Raw genomic sequence first — 22264 nt, 5'->3', positions numbered from 1 at the left:
TTGCAGGATCTGGTGTCATGTTCATGTTTCTCATGTTAACATTATTTGCATATGATTGCGGATACCATGACACTGGAAGTCTTCCACCTGCAAAATTATAAAATAGATAGGAAGATACTCTTAGTACGAATTATAAAATGGGTGATCCCAGACATTGCTGATCCATGGTACTACACATACTTTGGCTTAACCAATTATCTCTACCCAAATGAATTTGTTAATTCCTATATTTAATAGATTAGTTACTGGAATAATTAAAATATTCAGCTCATAACAGTATGTCTACTGCACTACTCATCTGCAACATTTCGATTCTTAATTATATTTCACACACAAGTATATCACATGAAAATAAAGGTTTGAAATAATTATTAATCCCACTGCATAAATTTCATCTAGCATGTAAATTAAGTACTGAAATGTGCAGCAAGTTCAACGGTATTAGCTTGTTATTAGCTTGTTATTCATACACTGGAATATTGGAAACCTGTTTTTAAATTTTATCCATAATTCACATACAGTATTTGGTTGCTTCATTTATCTTCTCAGAGACTAGTTAATAATGTAGTATGACAGTGAAGTTGTTGGTGTCAACGAGGTCCTAACCTAGTAGCGAACATTGATGACCCGTGTACAATAGGTTCGAGTTGGATTTCATTCTTCCCTCTATCATTTGTACCGCCCTTAAAAGTGTTGATTCCATCAATGTGTGCCAATTAACCTCTATATATGATACATGATCATAAATAAAGACCAATTAAATCTGATCAATCATCAAATATTGAGTAAAATGTAGTTGGAAAGCTTTTGAATCGAATTTAGATATTCTTGAGATCTGAATGATGTTAAGTCATCAGTTCTAATTTCTAGAACTAGTACTAACATCTCAGTTCTTAATATCTATATGTTAAGCGAAAGGTTTTGATCGTACTTGTTTATTGCTTATTGTTAACTTGCACTTCTATATGTTTGCAGGACGTGCATCCGGCACCTGTTAACCCTAGCCTTCTTTATCTTCAGCATACACATAGATCTTTAGATATTTGGAGGTTTGGTGGTGGTGATATGTTGAAGTGTCGCCGAAAAAACCTTAATAATGAAGATGATCCTCCACCGCTAAATCTTCGTATGGTCCCTTTATTTCAGTCTACTGGTTTCTATAGTGTTGATCGAGTGGCATCTTTACAGCTGGATTTGAGTCCCATATCAGCTCTTGTTGACAGATTATAACGACTCGTGTATTTTTATTTTATTTCTAATATTTGGAAGTGTAATAAAGGTTTAAGTAAATAAATAAAATGTGTGTATTGGTTTTGGCAGCAGCTATGGATTGTTATTTAATTATTTATGATTGTTGTTATGTGGGATTGAATTGTGTGATTTATTAGTGAGATATATGATTTTATTTTGCTTATAAAGAGTGATTTTATTGTAACTTTAATTTCATAAATACTTGGATAATTTCTAAAATTGGTTTTATAATTTTATAATTTTAATAATTATTTTTAGGACTTTATAGAATTGAGAAATCAATATTTTATTAATTATTTATTTTTTTATGATTTTCTAAGTGTGTTTGGTTGTAAAAATCCATATTCATCAAAAATTACGAAACTCATATTTTATGAAGGTTATAATATTCGGATAATTTTAAAAATTATTTTGGGAATTTTCGAGATTCGTTTCACCCGCGCGTTGTTTCGTTTATTCGTTAAATGCGGGCATAAATTTTGTTTCAAAATTTATTTAAAAATTGCAAAATTTATGTTTATTTAACTTCGGGATATTAATAAAATTTTAAAACTAGTTTGGTGAATTTTAGAATTATCATTACCCGAAAGTTTCGCAATTTCGGGATAAAATCCGGGCGTGTAAATGAAAAGCTGTATATGTAATATAAGTTTACAAATACGTGGCAACAGCGGGACATTTGTGTTGCTACGTGTGCTGTGCAGAGAATTTTGCAGTTCAGCTTTTATTATTATTTTGTTTACTTCTCTCTTCTTCCTCCTTATCCCTCCATCTCTCTCTCAATCTCTCGCTCTCTCCTCTCGATCTCTCCTGTTATCTCTGTATTTTCTTTACTATCCTCCCCTCTTTTTCTTTTCTTCTCCTTCGTCTCTTCCGCCTGTTATTTCCTGAGTCGCCGGGATTCAATTCCGCCGCCTTGCTCTGTTCTTCCGGTAGTAATTACCGCTCTCTCTCCTTTTTCTGATATGTGTGTGTGTACAACTCTCCTGTTATCTCTGTATTTTCTTTACTATCCTCCCCTCTTTTTCTTTTCTTCTCCTTCGTCTCTTCCGCCTGTTGTTTCCTGAGTCGCCGGGATTCAATTCCGCCGCCTTGCTTTGTTCTTCCGGTAGTAATTACCGCTCTCTCTCCTTTTTCTGATATGTGTGTGTGTACAATCATATATATATATATATATATATATATATATATATATATATATATATATATGTGTGTGTGTGTGTGTACCTGTATGTGTAAGTGGGTGTGTGTGTGTGTGTTCTGCGCGGTGGCGCGTGTGTATTGGTGCGGCTGTGCATAGTGTTGTGCGGCTGTGTTCTTTGTTGTTGGGTTGGTTCTGTGGGCTTGTTCCTTTCGGGCCTGACAGTTGGACCTTCTCTGTTGGGCGGAGTTGAGCAGTTGGACTTGTTTGTTGCAATTTTTAATTTCGATTCTCTTTTTCTGCAGGAATTATTGAGTAAAATTCGTGATATTACTAATTCGCGTGGGAAATTATTTTTAATAAATCGGTGGAATTTTTTTGGATACCCGAATATTTCGGGCACCAATAAATTTTGCCGTCGTTCCGCGATGGCTCGTTACGAGCGGGCGGTGGACGGTGATGACGATGTATAGAGTCCTAAACTTTATAAATAATTAAGATGATTCGTATAAAATGTTTCGAAAGTAAATTGTGTGTGAATATGGAATTGGTATGGGAATGAAAATATGGATTTTTGTGGATTATTGACGTCGATTGTAACCGACGGGTAGTCTTATAAATAAATAAGATGCTGCCAAAATTATCTAAAAATATATATTCGTAAATGTACGTATTTATATTATACGTGTTACCCCTAATAATTTTCCGACTACGTGACTATGTGATTATGTGTATAATAATAATACGAGTCGGGTTATCGGATTGAGTTGTTAGAATTTGAGGATATCAAGCATGTCGGTATAACTGATTAGGGTATTCTGTATTTTTAGATTCCGATCGAGTTTTCTCAGGATTAAAGTCAGCGTGAAAGCTACTTAGGGTTTTGTAAAGCGTTGCAAGGCAAGTACCCCTGACCATTCTTTTATGGTTCAGTACGTATGAATAGCTAAATGTTTTATTCTCGTAATGGAACAGAAACGTTTTAAGTTACGTATCCCCTGTATTTGAAAATGATGTTTATAATTGTGTTTTGGGGAAAAGTAACTTCTGAAAATACCTATCTCTAAACGTGATTAAAATGAAAAGAGGATTTGAATAGTGTGCTGTGACAGAATTGATTTTGAAAAAAAGATAGGTAAAAGTGATTTTAAAAACTGGATAAAATGATCAGATATGGGATACGTTGGGGCCAGAGTAGGCCTATTGAGGTGGCGTAAGAGGCTAATTCGGTTGCGCGCACTATATAACCGATTAGTCCAGCAGGTCAGAGACCTAGCTAGTCTCTGAGTTCCGGAACAGGTAAATGAGATGGCAGTTGGAGCCGTCTGGTGTTGATAGCCTGATCAGCTGTCTTCACATATCCGCTACGTATCTGATTTGGATTTGTGATTCCCGTAAGGGCATGAGTAGTTGATACAGCGGTTTTATAAATGTGATTAGCATGCTAAAATTAGACTCTGGTATTTTTACAGCACACTGCTATGTTGTTTTGATGAAGCATGCTAGTTAGTGATATCTAGTTATCTCTGATTTTTATTATAAAATGTTGATATCCTGATTACAGTTCTGTTCCTATTATTGTTACATTACTGTTTTATTCCGTTATTCATATTTTGGTACTGCTAAGCAATTCTGCTCACCCTTACAAATTGTTATGTATATCTCGCAGATGCCTAGAAGATCAGTCAGACCAACCCATGTTCCCGCCCCTACTGGACCCGGCTCCTCTGAGGTAGTTTGTATCAGGCCATGAGGTCTGATGAGTTGCTGAATAAAATTTGTGTGTGTTAGATGTTGAATAAAGAGTTTGTGATAAGGAGAACCTGAATTATACTTGAACCTGGATCAGATCTTGGTTTGGGGTCAAGTTAGTATATTTTAATAATAATCTTGTTATTTATATTTTGGTAGTTGTGTTTGGTGACGTCAACTCCTGACCCCGGGGTTGAGGCCGTCATAGTTGGTATCAGAGCTACAGGTTCAAGTCCCTGATTCAGGTTAGAGATTGTGTCGAGTAGGTGATAACGTGAGTCTTTAGGTGTGAGTCAGCAACTCATATAGATGAGCAAACCTTTAGAGTCAGTCGAGGGTTCCGACGGCGTTACCCTGGCATCTATTAAATGTTTTGATATAATTGCCTTGACCTGGTTATGTCTTGCCTGTATATTTATTATGTTGGCAGTGGCCTATTGCGATTTCGAGTTCTCCATCTCGGGAGAATCCCTCTGATTCGGATAGCTCAGATTCTGAGAGACCCCAAGATGTTGTTACTGAGGAGACCCCTATGCCTCCTCCACCAGTCCCTTCCTTTGTGCCTAGAGACATCCCTGGATCAGGTCCTCGTCCCCGTTGGGTACGTATGTCTGTATCTGCTGTCAGGAATTTCCCTCCCGGCTGTGATCCCAGTTCTTCCATGATGAGACCTCCGATACCTCCTGTGGCCCCTAGTGGTACTTCTTCACCGATCTCTTACCATGTCTATAGGGCGGTGAATACTTCCTTTATCAGAGATCAGAGTCCGGAGTTTGCTGCTCAGTTGGATCAGGTACCTATTGCACCATTCCAGGGTATTTCTGCCCCTTCCCCTGAGGTGCGAGCCCGTGTTAGAGCATTGACCCAGATGGCTGTCGAGAGGGTTAGATCTGTTGACCGTTTCATTAGTTCAGAGTTCAGAGCTGTGCAGTATCAGGACCTAGTGAACTGGCTAGTGTTCGAGCTAGGTTCCATTGGTGGCAATGGTAGTGGCTAGACAGAGTCACAGTAGAGAGATAAAGAACTCAGAGTTGCCTTCTAGGAGTTCTGTAGTTGTTTACTTTATATATGTACGTTATGTTGTGATAGTTTGTAGTAGGTGATGCTGCTATGACATCCAATTTTGGTGTGTACTCGGATAGGTTCTTTCCAGTTGGATTTTCAGTGGTACTAGTTGGATTCTGTTGGTTATTGTATTTCAGCTGCTTTATCTTATTGTTCAGTTTTATATATTGTGCGTTGCTATTATTGTTGTTATTATTATTGTTATTTCTGTTGCTGGCATTTTTAGATTATAATCATTCACTCAGGACAAATCCAATTAAACCGGGGATGAGAATATTGTCTTAGTGGCAACGCTCTCCTGATGCATAAATATAAACTGCTGGAGCAATCCATTTTCTTATATATGACTGTTATGTTTCAGGAGATGCCACCAAAGAGAAACTCTCAGCCCAATAACGGATCTGCTGGGGATCCTTCCGTGAGTGACATGATGAACTTGTTGTGTCTGCAGTCTGTACAGCTGGCCCAACAGCAATAACAATTCCAGCAGCAACAACAACAATTGCAACAACAACAACAACAACAACAACAACAACTCATACAACAGCAAATCCAACAGCAGCAACTACAAATCCAGCAGCAACATGAGATAAGAGGGGCAAATCAGGGTGTTTGTTTTAAGTCTTTTCAAGCGGTGAAGCCCCCAGAGTTTAAAGGAGAAGTAGATCCTGTTGCTGCCAGGATATGGTTAAAGGAGATGGAAAAGGCATTTGCGCTCACCAAGGTGAGTTAGAATTTAAAGAATGATTATGCTAGTTATTTTCTAAGGAATGATTCGAATTATTGGTGGGAATCTACGTGAGCCCTAGAAGGAGAAAGTCCAGTTCCATGGGCCAGGTTTACAGAGTTATTTTTGGAAAAATACTTTTCGGACTGTCTCCATAGTCAAATGGAAGTGGAATTTTTGGAACTGAAACAAGGAGATAAGAGTGTCACGGAATATGAAGCGAAGTTTACGGAGTTGACCCCTATAGCACCAGAATATGTGAGTTTGGAAGCTCAACGAGCGAAGCAGTTTCAGCAAGGGTTGAAGCCAGAAATAAGGAGTGGAGTTGTAGCCTTACAACTCAAAACATATACCTCGGTAGTTCAAGCTGCCCTGGTGATAAATAATGATCAGAAATTAGCTGCAAAGGAGCAGGGTAAGAAGAAAAGGAAATTTGAAAGTGGACACGCTAGATCAGAATCAGGAATAGCGAGTCGGAGGTTCCAGCGTTGGCTTGGAAGGAATAGGAATAAGAGGTTCAAGAGGCAGGATTTCCCCCAGGCAAAACCCGGTACTACTTCAGTTAACTCTGCCCCGACGAGGATGAGTAAGCCAGTGGCTGATTGTAAGGCATGTGGGAAAAAGCACAGTGGACAGTGCCGAGAGAATGTTAATTGTTTTAAGTGTGGACAGAAAGGTCACTATTCCACGGAGTGTAAGTCTGAGATTCAAGGAGTTACTTGTTTTAGTTGCGGCAAGGTGGGACACATAGCTAGGAATTGCAAGTCACTGACCCAAGTTAATGCGGGAAGGAGTGTGTCCCAAGGACCAGCAACCAGTACTGTGAGAGCTAGGACTTTCAAGATGACCCAGAAGTCTCCAGTTCATGACTCCGATGTGGTTGCAGGTACGCATACTCTTAATTCTGTACTTGTTAACGTTTTGTTTAATTCGGGAGCGTCCAAATCTTTTATATCTGTGAATTGTGTGGATAAAATGAAATTGATGTTAGAAGAGCTAGACGAACCTCTGACCATAGAAGTGGCTAATAAAGATAAAGTACCTGTAAAACAATTTTGTCCTAGTTGTTCCCTAGAGATTTCAGGGTATATGTTCCCTGTTGACTTAATACCGTTCGAGTTGGGAGACTTTGATATTATTTTAGGTATGGATTGGTTGTCTCGATATAAGGCGAATATAGATTGTAAAAAAAAGAGGGTTGTTATGCATACCCCCGATAATAAAAGGATCAGTTACCAAGGACAGAGGCAAGATAGGAAGTTCCTCTCAGTAATGCAAGAAAAGAGATTGTTGCGGCAAGGATGTGAGGCGTACTTGGCTCTTATGGTGGTAACGAAGAAAGAGACCCCTATTTTAGATGAGATTCCTATAGTAAGAGAATTCCCTGATGTTTTCCCAGAAGAGTTACCAGGATTGCCACCTGATCGAGAGATAGAGTTCTCTACTGATTTGACTCCTGGAGCTGAACCAGTTTCAAAGGCTCCATACAGGATGGCCCCGATGAAAATGAAAGAATTGGCTAAGCAACTTTAGGAATTATTGGACAAGGGAGTTATTCAACCCAGTGTTTCTCCGTGGGGTGCTCCAGTGCTGTTTGTGAAGAAAAAGGATGGAAGTATAAGATTGTGTATTGACTACAGAGAGCTGAACAAGTTGACGATAAAGAATAAGTATCCTTTGCCACGAATTGATGATTTGTTTGATCAGCTTAAGGGAGCATGTTACTTCTCAAAGATTGACTTAAGATCTGGCTACCACCAACTAAAGATAAAGCCTGAAGATATCTCCAAGACTGCATTCAGAACGAGGTATGGCCATTATGAGTTTCTAGTGATGTCGTTTGGATTGACGAATGCGCCAGCAGCTTTTATGGATTTGATGAATAGGGTATATAAGGAGTATCTGGATAAGTTTGTCATTGTATTTATTGATGACATCCTCATATATTTGAAAAACCCAGAAGATCATGCAGTGCATCTACAGATTGCCCTCCAGAAGTTAAGAGAAAAGTAATTGTATGCGAAGTTTTCTAAGTGTGAGTTTTGGCTGACGGAAGTACAATTTCTTGGTCATGTAATAAGTAAGGAAGGTATCAAAGTAGACCCAGTAAAGATTGAAGCCGTATCAAGGTGGGAGCAACCGAAGACACCAACGGAAATAAGGAGTTTTCTTGGATTAGCAGGATATTATCGACGGTTTGTTAAAGATTTTTCGAAGATTGCGTCCCCATTAACCAAGCTGACCAGGAAGAATGAGAAGTTTATTTGGACGGAAAAGTGTGAAGAAAGTTTCTAGGAATTAAAACGAAGATTAGTGACAGCTCTAGTGTTAGCATTGCCAGATGAGATGGGAAACTTTGTAATCTATAGTGATGCTTCTTTGAAAGGGTTGGGATGTGTGTTAATGCAGCATGATAAAGTGATTGCTTATGCCTCCAGACAGTTAAAGCCTCACGAGCAGAAATATCCAGTTCATGACCTTGAGTTAGCGGCTATAGTGTTTGCTTTAAAGTTATGACGTCACTACTTGTATGGAGAGAAATGCGATATTTACACAGTTCATAAGAGCCTGAAGTACATATTCACGCAGAAAGATTTGAACATGAGACAGAGAAGGTGGTTGGAGCTGATTAAGGACTACAATTGTTCGATTAACTATCACCCAGGTAAAGCCAATGTGGTGGTTGATGCCTTGAGTAGAAAGGAAAGGCTGAATATGGTTAAGATTGCGGAGGAATTGGCACAAGACTTGGAAAGAATGGAAATTGAAGTTCGAGTACCTAACGAAAGTCAGGAGCAACTATATAAGTCACTTTCCAGCCAGCATTGATGGAAAAGATCAAAAGGTGTCAGGAAGGAGTTATAGAACAAGAGTTGGATACTTTGACAGGAGAAGAGCAGTGTACTCAAAAAAGATAGTCAAGGTTTGTATAGATTTTCATCAAGAGTTTGGAATCCTAATGTAACGGAATTGAAAAATGAGGTATTACACAAAGCGCATAACTCCAGGTTTTCTATCCACCCTGGTAGTACCAAGATGTACCAGGATTTGAAGAGAAATTTTTGGTGGCCAGGAATGAAGATGGATATTGCTAATTGGGTAAGTAAGTGTCATGTATGTCAAACGGTGAAAGCAGAGCATCAACGACCGAGCGGATTGTTACAACCTTTGGAGATTCCCCAGTGGAAATGGGAAGAGATTGTTATGGATTTTGTAGTGGGATTACCAAAAATGAGAGCGAATCATGATGTTATTTGGGTAATCATCGATAGGTTGACTAAGTCAGCGCATTTTCTTTCGATCAATGAAAGGTATTCGTTGTTATACTTGGATGAGATAGTTACCAAACATGGAGTGCCTGTTCATATAATGTCGGATCGAGACCCGAGATTTAATTCCAGGTTCTGGACTAAATTCCAAGAGTGCCTAGGAATGAAGTTGAATATGAGCACCGCTTATCACCCTCAGACGGATGGCCAAAGTGAAAGAACGATTCAGACCATAGAGGATATATTGAGAGTCTGTGTTTTGGATTTTAAGGGTAATTGGGATGAACACCTACCTTTGATTGAGTTCTCGTATAATAACAGTTACCATGCCAGCATTGGGATGCCCCCTTACGAAGCTTTGTATGGACGAAAGTGTAGATCACCGTTGTATTGGGATGAGGTAGGAGAAAAGAAAATGTTAGGTTCTGAGTTGGTTCAGCAAACTAGAGATGCCATAGTGTTGATACGGAAAAGGTTGGAAATAGCCCAAGATAGACAGAGAAAGTATGCAGATTTGCATAGGAAAGATATGGACTTTGAGATAGGAGCTCTGGTGTTACTAAAGGTATCACTTTGGAAAGGGTTAGTACGATTTGGTCAGAAGGGTAAACTTAGCCCTAGATTTATAGGACCCTTTGAGGTTTTGAAGAAAGTGGGAAAGGTTGCTTATGAGATAACGTTACCACCGCAGTGGCAGCACATTCATAATGTGTTCCACGTGTCTATGTTGAAGCTCTATGTCCCTAATTCGAATCAAGTCATATAATACGAACCGATTGAGCTTCAACCAGATTTGTCCTATGTGGAACAACCGGTCCAAATCCTAGACCGTAAGGAACGAGTCCTTAGGAATAAATCGATTCCTATAGTAAAAGTTTTGTGGAGAAATCCTCGAGTAGAAGAGTCTACTTGGGAATTAGAGTCAGACATACTTGATAAATATCCTCATTTATTTAGCTAAGTCAGATTTTGGGGATAGAATTTTTTTTAAGGGGGAAAGAATATAACGACTCGTGTTTTTTTATTTTATTTCTAATATTTGGAAGTGTAATAAAGGTTTAAGTAAATAAATAAAATGTGTGTATTGGTTTTGGCAGCAGTTATGGATTGTTATTTAATTATTTATGATTGTTGTTATGTGGGATTGAATTGTGTGATTTATTAATGAAATATATGATTTTATTTTGCTTAAAAAGAGTAATTTTATTGTAGCTTTAATTTCATAAATACTTGGATAATTTCTAAAATTGGTTTTATAATTTTATAATTTTAATAATTATTTTTAGGACTTTATAGAATTGAGAAATCAATATTTTATTAATTATTTATTTTTTTTATGATTTTCTGAGTGTGTTTGGTTGTAAAAATCCATATTTAATTATGGAAATCATCAAAAATTACGAAACTCATATTTTATGAAGGTTATAATATTCGGATAATTTTAAAAATTATTTTGGGAATTTTTGAGATTCGTTTCACCCGCGCGTTGTTTCGTTTATTCGTTAAATGCGGGCATAAATTTTATTTCAAAATTTATTTAAAAATTGCGAAATTTATGTTTATTTAACTTCGGGATATTAATAAAATTTTAAAACTAGTTTGGTGAATTTTAGAATTATTATTACCCGAAAGTTTCGCAATTTCAGGATAAAATCCGTGCGTGTAAATGAAAAGCTGTATATATAATATAAGTTTACAAATACGTGGCAACACTGGGACATTTGTGTTGCTACGCGTGCTGTGCAGAGAATTTTGCAGTTCATTTTTTTTATTATTTTGTTTACTTCTCTCTTCTTCCTCCTTATCCCTCCATCTCTCTCTCAATCTCTCGCTCTCTCCTCTCGATCTCTCCTGTTATCTCTGTATTTTCTTTACTCTCCCCCCCTCTTTTTCTTTTCTTCTCCTTCGTCTCTTCCTCCTGTTGTTTCCTGAGTCGCCGGGATTCAATTCCGCCGCCTTGCTCTGTTCTTTCGATAGTAATTACCGCTCTCTCTCCTTTTTCTGATATGTGTGTGTGTACAATCATATATATATATGTGTGTACCTGTGTGTGTAAGTGGGTGTGTATGTGTGTATGTTCTGCGTGGTGGCGCGTGTGTGTTGGTGCGGCTGTGCATAGTGTTGTGCGGCTGTGTTCTTTGTTGTTGGGTTGGTTCTGTGGGCTTGTTCCTTTCGGGCCTGACAATTGGGCCTTGTTGGGCCTTCTCTGTTGGGCGGAGTTGAGCAGTTGGACTTGTTTGTTGCAATTTTTAATTTCGATTCCCTTTTTCTGCAGGAATTATTGAGTAAAATTCGTGATATTACTAATTCACGTGGGAAATTATTTTTAATAAATCGGTGGAATTTATTTGGATACCCGAATATTTCGGGCACCAATAAATTTTGCCACCGTTCCGCGATGACTCGTTACGAGCGGACGGTGATGACGATGTTCTGAGTCCTAAACTTTATAAATAAATAAGATGATTCGTATAAAATGTTTTGAAAGTAAATTGTGTGAGAATATGGAATTGGTATGGGAATGAAAATATGGATTGTTGTGGATTATTGACGTCGATTGTAACCGACGGGTAGTCTTATAAATAAATAAGATGTTGCCAAAATTTCCTAAAAATATATATTCGTAAATGTACGTATTTATATTATATGTGTTACCCCTAACAATATTCCGACTACGTGACTATGTGATTATGTGTATAATAATAATACGAGTCGGGTTATCGGATTGAGTTGTTAAAATTTGAGGATATGAAGCATGTCAGTATAACTGATTAGGGTATTTTGTATTTGTAGATTCCGATCGAGTTTTCTCAGGATTAAAGTCAGCGTGAAAGCTACTTAGGGTTTTGTAAAGCGTTGCAAGGCAAGTACCCCTGACCATTCTTTTATGGTTCAGTACGTATGAATAGCTAAATGTTTTATTCTCGTAATGGAACAGAAACATTTTAAGTTATGTATCCCCTGTATTTGAAAATGATGTTTAAAATTGTGTTTTGGGGAAAAGTAACTTCTGAAAATACCTATCTCTAAACGTGATTAAAATGAAAAGAGGATTTGAATAGTGTGCTGTGACATAATTGATTTTGAAAAAGAGATAGGTTAAAGTGATTTTGAAAACTGGATAAAACGATCAGATATGGGATACGTTGGGGCCAGAGTAGGCCTATTGAGGTGGCGTAAGAGGCTAATTCGGTTGCGCGCACTGTATAACCGATTAGTCCAGCAGGTTAGAGACCTAGCTAGTCTCTGAGTTCCGGAACTGGTAAATGAGATGGCAGTTGGAGCCGTCTGGTATTGATAGCCTAATCAGTTGTCTTCACATATCCGCTACGTATCTGATTTGGATTTGTGATTCCCCTAAGGGCATTAGTAGTTGATACATCGGTTTTATAAATATGATTAGCATGCTAAAATTAGACTCTGGTATTTTTACAGCACACTGCTATGTTGTTTTGATGAAGCATGCTAGTCAGTAATATCCAGTTATCTCTTATTTTTATTATAAAATGTTGATATCCTGATTACAATTATATTCCTATTATTGTTACATTACTGTTTTATTCCGTTATTCATATTTTGATACTGCTGAGCAATTCTACTCACCCTTGCAAACTGTTATGTATATCTCGCAGATGCCTAGAAGATCAGTCAGACCGACCCATGTTCCCGCCCCTACTGGACCCGGCTCCTCTGAGGTAGTTTGTATCAGGCCATGAGGTCTGATGAGTTGCTGAATAAAATTTGTGTGTGTTAGATGTTGAATAAAGAGTTTGTAATAAGGAGAACCTGAATTATACTTGAACCTGGATCAGAACTTGGTTTGGGGTCAAGTTAGTATATTTTAATAATAATCTTGTTATTTATATTTTGGTAGTTGTGTTTGGTGACGTCAACTCCTGACCCCGGGGTTGAGGCCGTCACACAGATGGCGGCTAGAGATTCATACCTTTCACTTGCCTATGGGAGAGGTCATTATTACTCTACAGGATGTAGATGTTCTTTTAGGGCTTCCTGTTGATGGTGATGCTGTTAATTCTGATGTCACCCCTGGCCCTGATATGAGTTGGTGTTCTTATGTTGCTGAGCTTTTTGGTAAAGATCCGGATCTGAAGAAAGACATGAATGGATCAAGAGTTCGGTTGTCTTTTATTGCTTCATGTGCTCCATCACGTTTACCGCAGGATGCATCAGCAGATGATATTCGCTTTCAGGTCTTGTGTTATCTTGTTCATCTATTTGGTGGTGTACTTTTCACTAATCATTCGGGAGGTCTCTTCCATCCCATGTTTCTATATTTTATTCGTGATCTAGACAGATGCGGAGATTATGCTTGGGATGCTGCAGTTCTTGCATATTTGTATAGGGAGTTATGCAAGACAAGCAAAAAGGACGTTGATGAGGTAGTTGGTTTTCTGCTATTGTTGCAGTTATGGGCATAGGAGAGATTGCCCACTCTTGCTCCCATTCGCACCTCTTCTATCTTATTTGATGCTTGTTTCTGGGAGGGTCAGGTTACAGCTCCATGTGGACTCGGGTATTTAGCATTTATTAATTTGTTTGGGTTTTAGAATCATTTAAAAGAACTTCATATGATACGTAACGGCTAGGGTTTAGGGTTATAAATTTAACACCTTTTAATATTTTAGGGTTCATTAATCCCCAAATTGGGTTTTGAATTGTTTAAATGAACTTATATGATATGGAACGGCTTAGGGTTTAGGGTTCGTGGTTTAGGGCCTTTAGGCCCTAAACCAAGGATCCTAAACCCTGGGACTCATACTTTATTTTCATGTTAGATTATAATTTAACACTTTTTAATTTTTTAGGGTTCATTCATCCCCAAATTGGGTTTTAAAAGCGTTTAAATGAACTTGATATGATATGGAACGAGTTAGCGTTTAAACGAAGTTGATATGATACGGAACGGGTTAGGGTTTAGGGTTCGTGGTTTAGGGCCTTTAGGTTAGGCCCTAAACCATGGACCCTAAACCCTGGGAACCAGACTTTATTTTCATGTTAGATTAGAATTTAACACTTTTTAATTTTTTAGGGTTCATTCATCCCCAAATTAGGTTTTAGATGTGTTTAAATGACTTGATATGATACCGTATGAGTTAGCGTTTAAATGAACTTGATATGATCAGACTTTTAATTTAAATATAAAATTGACTGTTTATTGTAATGTCATTATAGGTGGCTTCATGGTCACTCCTACACTAGTATGGGTGGTCGTACTCTTCCAGTTATTTGGACGCTATTGGATGGGCTTGGACCATCTCAATTTATATGGCAGCCTTACTCTCTCGATGTCATTTCTGATCTTCCTGCTTATTGCTTGACTGGTGAGCATATTTGGCCTTTGATATGTATTTTCATAGTCGAGTCTCACTGCCCTGATAGAGTTGCTAGACTGTTTGGGCTCGTACAGACTATACATGTTGTTGTTTACTCGGAGGCAGAGCATAGTACAAACTTGAGGGGCAATGACAAAATCAGATGGATTCAGAAACATGCAGCTAGAACATCTATATCGGCACATTATTTAGATCATTTGTTTGTTGGAGATATGATTGTTGCTGAGAGTGCAGTGCCTGAGTACCATCCTTGGTATTTAGAGAGGACTGTTAGATTCATTTTTCGTATTGGTGCATTTAATCATCGCATTGTAAGTTTTCTTCTTGTTTATTCAATTTATTTTATAGGTTGTTTTGCTTTCGTAGTTTCATTATAAATTCTTTAGTAGTTTCCTTATTTCATACAAGAATCTTGTAACATGTGTGTCTTTTCTTTGTTTATTTTTTGAGTATCTTATGTTCGGGCAGATATCTGAGCGGACACAGGATGTTCTTCCTGATGTGTCTCATTTTGCTGACCACTGTCGTGATTTTGTCAGAAAGTACATATTACATGGTTTTGATGAGATGCCTGTGGAGGTTCGTAAAGCTAGGCAGTTGGAGGAGAGGCAGCAACCGGCCTGTCGAGGTAGATGCGGCGGTGCACGAGCTGCTGCTGGTAGGCGTGCTAGAGTTTTGGTTGACGATGATCCTTTTGCTGCAGAGTTTGGAGATGATGATATTCCATTATATACTAATTCTCATGATGTGCCCGAGTCATCTAATCATGCTCGTATGGATCCTATGGCTACGGATATTGGGGATGATCGGGATCCTCATGTATGTGATTTTGTTACACATACTGTTTTTGTTCATGTGTTGGGATCATATAGTCGCGTCCAACATGATCCTCAGATTATGGATAGGTATGGATATGTTCCCCCTTTTGATCTTGGCTTGACTCCTACTCCCGAGCAGCCTCGTACCGAGGACCTTTCTATTGAGCAGCCTCGTATCGAGGATTCTTCTACTGAGCAGCCTCCTCCTCTGTATCATTCTCACCGGCCTACTGAGCGGGTAGATATGGATTTCTCTATTCCATCATTCAGTCTCCATGTTACACATACACCTCCTACTGATCCTGATGCCGGTACGAATGTCACTTCTTCACAGAGTACCCATGGCCAGAGTTTCCATGACCAGAGTTCGCAGGACCATCCCGGGAAGTATGGACATTTCTACAGTTCTCAGGGTAAATGACGTTAAAAGAAAACTGATAATCCTCCAAACTATGGAACAGATGGGCAGAAGTGCGCGAAGATATGATAGTAAGCTTAACTTTAAGTTCTTAAGTGTGTGTGTTTAATTGTGTATGTTTATGCATCTTAATTGTAACTTTAACTGTTTAACTATTTAAGTGTGTTTAAAAAATTCATTTTTTATGCAGATGATGGAGTGGATTGTGGATTATAGGCACTATGCAAATATTGGAAAATGCATATGATAAAGTCGCTTGTGCTTACTTTCTCTATTTTTAGGAATTTACTTTTGGAATCTTGTAAAAAAAGTCTTGGAGACATTGTGTTGTTTATTAGGATTCAAACTTTTTAATTATTTTAATTCATTTTGTATTTAGTTGTATTATATTTTGTTGGTGTTTATTCGTATTTGTTGGTTGTATCATTTTTTTTAATTTGGGGATGATTTACAGTTTAAGTAGTATTAGAAATTTAATTTGAACAAAACAGGGGATTACAGAACTGTTAAAAAGGAACAGTTCAATGCAACTGAAGCAAAATGGCAGATGAACGAACGTTTTGCAAAAACGCTTCTTCATATTCCGTTTTACTTGTTTTATAAAAAAATAAATCCAAAACGATATTTCATCATCCATTTTTAGTGTTTTAAAAAAATAAACATAACGGGCTATCGTGTTTCGTTTTACATATTTAAAAATATATATAATCATAACACCCCTTCGTCTCCCGTTTTTGTTTTAATTTAAAAAAATATAAAAACTTATACCCTAATAGGCTTTCGTGTGCCGTTTTACGTTTTTTAAAAAATAAGCCATTTAACGTTCCTTCATGTCACATTTTGGTTTTATAATCAAAAATTGTAAAATGGCAAAAACGGAGGACGACGTAACGTTTTACCTTCTTATTTGTAAAACGACATACAAAACTCAGTCTCCTCCTTCTCACTTTACAAACCTAAAAATCCAAATATTAGGAATATTTTTTTATAAATTCTTACAGATTTATTAATGGCTTCGGGTTTGGGATATGGAGCACAATCGGTTACGGTGATTGCATGGATTTATACCGATGGTAATATACGATAAACTCAATTAGAGGGTTACGTATATGATAAACCGGTTTCTAAGCAAGTAGGACTCGATTCTAGTATGAATTTTAATAATTTGCGCGAGGTGTTATTTTTGAAATTGGAAATTGATAGGAGTTTATATGATTTTAAGTTGTGTTATCGATGGAAAAATTTCAATGATATGAAGTTTGGTATTATTCCGGTTGATGATGATGTTGAGATGATGTTTGGAATTATTGTTTCAAATGGACCTCCTTTCTTTGTTAAAATTTATTTACAAAAAATTTCAACTTGTGCATTGATTGAAACAAGTTCGAGAGTTGTGGAAACTAGTTCGAGAGTTTCCGAAAGTAGTGGTAGTAGGGGTTTTGATTGTCAAACTACTAGTAGTATGTATATTGGTGGTGATACGGTTAGTAGTAGAGGTTTGGATGCGTATGATGTTGGTGAGCCAGCTTTGATTACACGGGATGAGATATTGGAGCCAATGGAGTTGAGGGAGGGGATGATATTCGACTCAAAAAAAGTGTTGATGCATACGGTTAGAGATTTTCATATCCGGAATCATCAAGAGATTAAGGTGGTTAGATCAAGTGATGTGTATTGGATTTTGGTTTATAAGAATAAGGATAATGGTTGTGAATGGAATTTAAAAGCTAGGTTGAGAAAATCACTTGAAAAATTTTAAATTATGGAAACTTCGGGACCACACACATGTTTTGTTAGGAATATGTTATGTACTTGATGATAACTTGAATAAAACACTTAGTAGATTTTATTTAAGTGAAATTGTAGCTTTCAACGGATGATCAATTCAACATCCGTTGAAAGAGTAGTTTATGTAACAATAAGATTAGTAGCACATTTCTGCATACTTAAGTAAGTTAGTGAACTAGATGTTGTAGAATGTTTGAGTCATGATTGACTACTAGATTGATATGCAAAATATGATGGTTAATTGTAAATATTGGATGCCTTGTAATTTTGTATAAATGAAATGGAGTCAAATGGTAAGAAGACAGTCTCAACGGATGACTCACAAAGTTTCAATGTATAAATAAATGGCATTTATTTACTTTGTGCTTTGATTTCAATATTACTTTCATTCCGCATCATTGCTAAATCAAACACATTTATATATTTATTGAAGAACATTTCTTAAAATTGAAAAAAGCCAGAATTACATTCAACCCCCTTCTGTAATTCTTGTTTAGATTGTTTGGGATTAACAATTGGTATTAGAGCAAGCTCTTGAAGAACAAAGAGTTTAAAGATCTCAACAACTAACAAGATGAGCATAAAAGATGGAGTAAAAAATCCATTTCTGGACAAAGATAACTATCACTATTGGAAGGTGAAGATGCACCTGCATCTCCTATCTCAAGATGAAGCATATGTGGATTTCATTGAGAAAGGTCCACATGTCCCTATGAGAGCTGCTACAGGAAATGAACCATTTGTCATATAGCCTAGAGCAGAATGGTCTGATCCTGATATTGAACAAGTTCATAAGGATAAAAAGGCCATGAACATGTTGTTAAATGGTGTTGATGGTGACATGTTTAACAACATCATAAACTACAAAACTGCTAAGGATGTCTGGGACACAATTCAATTTATATGTGATGGAACTGAGTAGGTAAAGGAAAACAAAATGCAACTCTTGATTCAGCAATATGAGCATTTCCACAGTGAAGAAAGTGAATCACTCACTGACATTTTTAGTAGATTTCAAAAATTACTGAATGCTCTAAAAACTACATGGAAGGATCTATCAAACAAAAGATTCAAACCTCAAATTCCTTAGATCTCTGCCAAAGGAATGGAAGCCTATGACAGTCTCATTGAGAAACTCTCAAGATTACAAGGAATTCACATTGGATAGACTGTATGGGATATAAAGACCTATGAGCTTGAAATAGAGCAAGATGAGAAGCTGGAGAAATGAAGAAAGAAGGGAGGATCCATTGCATTAGTTGTTGAGCAAGAAAAGGAGAATGAGACAAAGGTTGAAGCTGTTGAATCTGCACCAAACCATAGAGTTTGTGAAGGTAAGGAAAAAGGGCTAGTAGCTGAACGTGAAGACAATTTTAGTCAAGATGACATGGATGACATAGATGAGCATCTTGCTTTTCTATCCAGGAGATTTGCAAAGCTCAAATTCAAAAAGAATTTTGGAGCATCCAAGTCAAACAGAAACATGATTGATAAGTCCAAATTTAAATATTTCAAGTGTGGCCTGGCAGGTCATTTTGCTAATGAATGCAGAAAGTCTAATTCTGGTAAAAAAAGTTTGAGCCTGTTGATTATAAACAGAATTACTTTGAGTTGCTCAAACAAAAGGAAAGGGCTTTCATCACTCAAGAAAATGACTGGGCTGCAGATGGATTAGAAAAGAATGAAGATACAAGCTATGTTAATCTAGCACTTATGTCCAAATCAGATGAAACAGAAGTCAGTTCATCCAACAATCAGGTATTTACCACTAACCTAGCACATTTATCTAAAGCTGAGTTTAACGATGCCATAAATGACATGTCTACTGAATTATACCATCTACGTGTCATACTCAAGTCTCTCACTAAAGAAAACACCAATCTTAAAGAGAACAATTTATTTCTAAGTGAGATAAAACAATGTGCTAGAGACTCAATTTGTTGAGTTTGAACAATTAAAGATAGAATGTAAGATTGCTAAAGATGAACTAACTGAATCCTTAAAGAAAGAGGAGATTTTAAGAAAGCATCTTGAATGAGAACAGGAAGTAATTAAGGCATGTAAATCATCTAGAGATGTCCATGCCCAAATTACTAAAGTTTAAGGTATAAAATCCTTCCATGATGAAGCCTGGAAAAAGAGCAAAGAGAAACTAGACTCTAATTTGGTAGAAGGACTTTCTACGAATGTAGATTCGACGGATGATGAATGTCATCCGTCGAAAGATCTAAAGGATCATCCGTCGAGTGAGAAAAAGCCTATTAGCAAAGCTAAACTAGCTAAGCTAAATGAGAAATATGGATCAGTTTATAAGAACTTTATTCCAGGAGAAACAAGTCAAGTGAACAAGAACAAGAGAGTCAATGTAGGGCATCTGTCTATCAAGCAATTGAATGACAGATTGGAGAAAATTGAAGTAAAAGCAGAATCTAAAAGGAAAAATAATAGAAATAGGAAAGTAGGAATTAACAAACATAACAACTACACACCTGATAAATATGCACCCAAAAAACCCGTGTTAAGTGTGGTAGTGTTAATCACTTGTTTGTTAATTGTAAACTTGCTGTGTCTGCTCCCATGTCTGCACCACCTTCATTTCCCAGCATGCCTATAATGCCTGTAAATGTTATGCCTGCACATAATTCGAATGCACAGTTTACTAATATGTCATTTGCTCAAGATCCTTACTATGCTGCATTTAGTATGCCACAAATGCCATTTAGCATGCTATATTGGAATAACATGTTTGCATATAATATGCATTTCCATGTTAATCAGTCTGTGCATGATAATTCTGCAATGATGAATGGTTTTAAGGACTGTACTCAATTGACTAAGGATGAGCTTCAAATGTTTAAGTCAAATGAGGACAAGTCTAAGAAACCTAAGAAAAAGGCTACAAAACAGGACCCAAGGAAACTTGGGTACCAAAATCAACTTGATTTGATTTTATTGCGTGCAGGGAAATAGAAAGAATCTTTGGTATTTGGATAGTGGTTGCTCAAGGCGCATGATTGGAGGTTCTACCCTGCTCACTGAGTTCAAGGAGAGAGCTGACCTAAGTATCACTTTTGGAGATGATATCAAGGGTTATACTGTGGGATATGGCTTGATTTCAAAGGATAATGTCATCATTGAAGAAGTTTCTCTAGTGGATGGACTCAAACACAATTTGTTGAGTATCAGTCAGCTTTGTGACAAGGGCAACTAAGTAACATTTAATTCTGAAGCCTGTGTTGTGACTAACAAGAGAAGCAACAAAGTGGTTCTCACTGGAGTGAGAAAAGGGAATGTATACCTAGTTTATTTCAACTCATCAAATGCAGAATCTGTCACTTGTCTATTTAGCAAGGCAAGTCAAGATGAAAGTTGGCTATGGCACAAGAAGCTATCCCACCTTAACTTCAAGACTATGAATGAGCTAGTCAGGAAAGATTTGGTAAGAGGTATTCCTCAAGTGGAATTCTCAAAGGATGGATTGTGTGATGCATGTCAGAAAGGAAAGCAAATCAAGGCATCATTCAGAAAGAAGCTTGATTAAACAATCGAAGAACCTTTGCAATTATTGCACATGGATTTATTTGGACCAGTCAATATATTGTCCATCTCAAGAAAAAAGATACTGCCTAGTAATTGTGGATGATTTCTCAAAGTTCTCTTGGACATATTTTCTAAAATCCAAAGATGAAGCTAGTGAAATCATCATCAATCACATAAGGCAAGTCAATAATTATCCTGATTTCAAAGTAAGAAGAATCATGAGTGACAATGGAACCGAGTTCAAGAATTCTGTGATGAGATCATTTTGTGAAGAGAATGGGATCATGCATGAATTCTCACCATCAAGAACCCCACAACAAAATGGTATGGTGGAAAGGAAAAACAGATCTCTTATTGAAGCTGCGAGGACAATGCTAGAAGAATCAAAGTTGCCAACATACTTTTGGGCTGAAGCTGTAAATACTGCATGCTACACTCATAATATTTCTTTGGTCAATCAAGTAAAATGCATGACACCCTACCAATTTTTCAAGAATAAGAAGCCAATACTGAACTTTCGTCATGTCTTTGGCTGTAAATGCTATATCTTAAGGAATCAAACTGATCAACATGGAAAGTTTGATGCCAAAGCAGATGAAGGCATTTTTGTTGGATATGCAGTTGGAAAAGCATATAGAGTCTACAATATCAGAACCAACATAGTTATGGAATATGTACTTGTTGTATTTGATGATAAAAAGATTGAAGGACTACAAGATGGAGATTTCCATGAAAGCCTCAAATTTGACAATGTTGAGATGGTTCATGAAGACAATAATGATGAAAGTGATCAAGAACAAATTTAAAGGATATCTTCGATTTATTATTTATTTTGGTATTTGTACGATTAAACATAAAATTAAAGAACACATAGATCCTCTCCATTAGGACATGAATTTAATTGATCCAAATCAAAGTCAAACTAGCAAAATCATGTCTTTTAAACAGATAAAAGAGATATTTCATTCTTGCAAAATATCAAAACTATATCTTTATGGAATATATCTCTAAGGCAATATGATCGAAGAAGAAACATCAAGATATGATATTTCTTAGATCTGTGCTGCAACAGGAATATGGCAACAAGCTCGAATAAAGAATATATTAGAGATATTCTTTAAAAAGTCTCGTGCTATATCAA

This window comes from Apium graveolens, chromosome 4, assembly GCF_009905375.1.
Source record: "Apium graveolens cultivar Ventura chromosome 4, ASM990537v1, whole genome shotgun sequence".
Classification (NCBI taxonomy): domain Eukaryota; kingdom Viridiplantae; phylum Streptophyta; class Magnoliopsida; order Apiales; family Apiaceae; genus Apium; species Apium graveolens.
The sequence above is the reverse complement of the archived record's forward strand: the minus strand, read 5'-3'. Positions refer to the sequence as shown.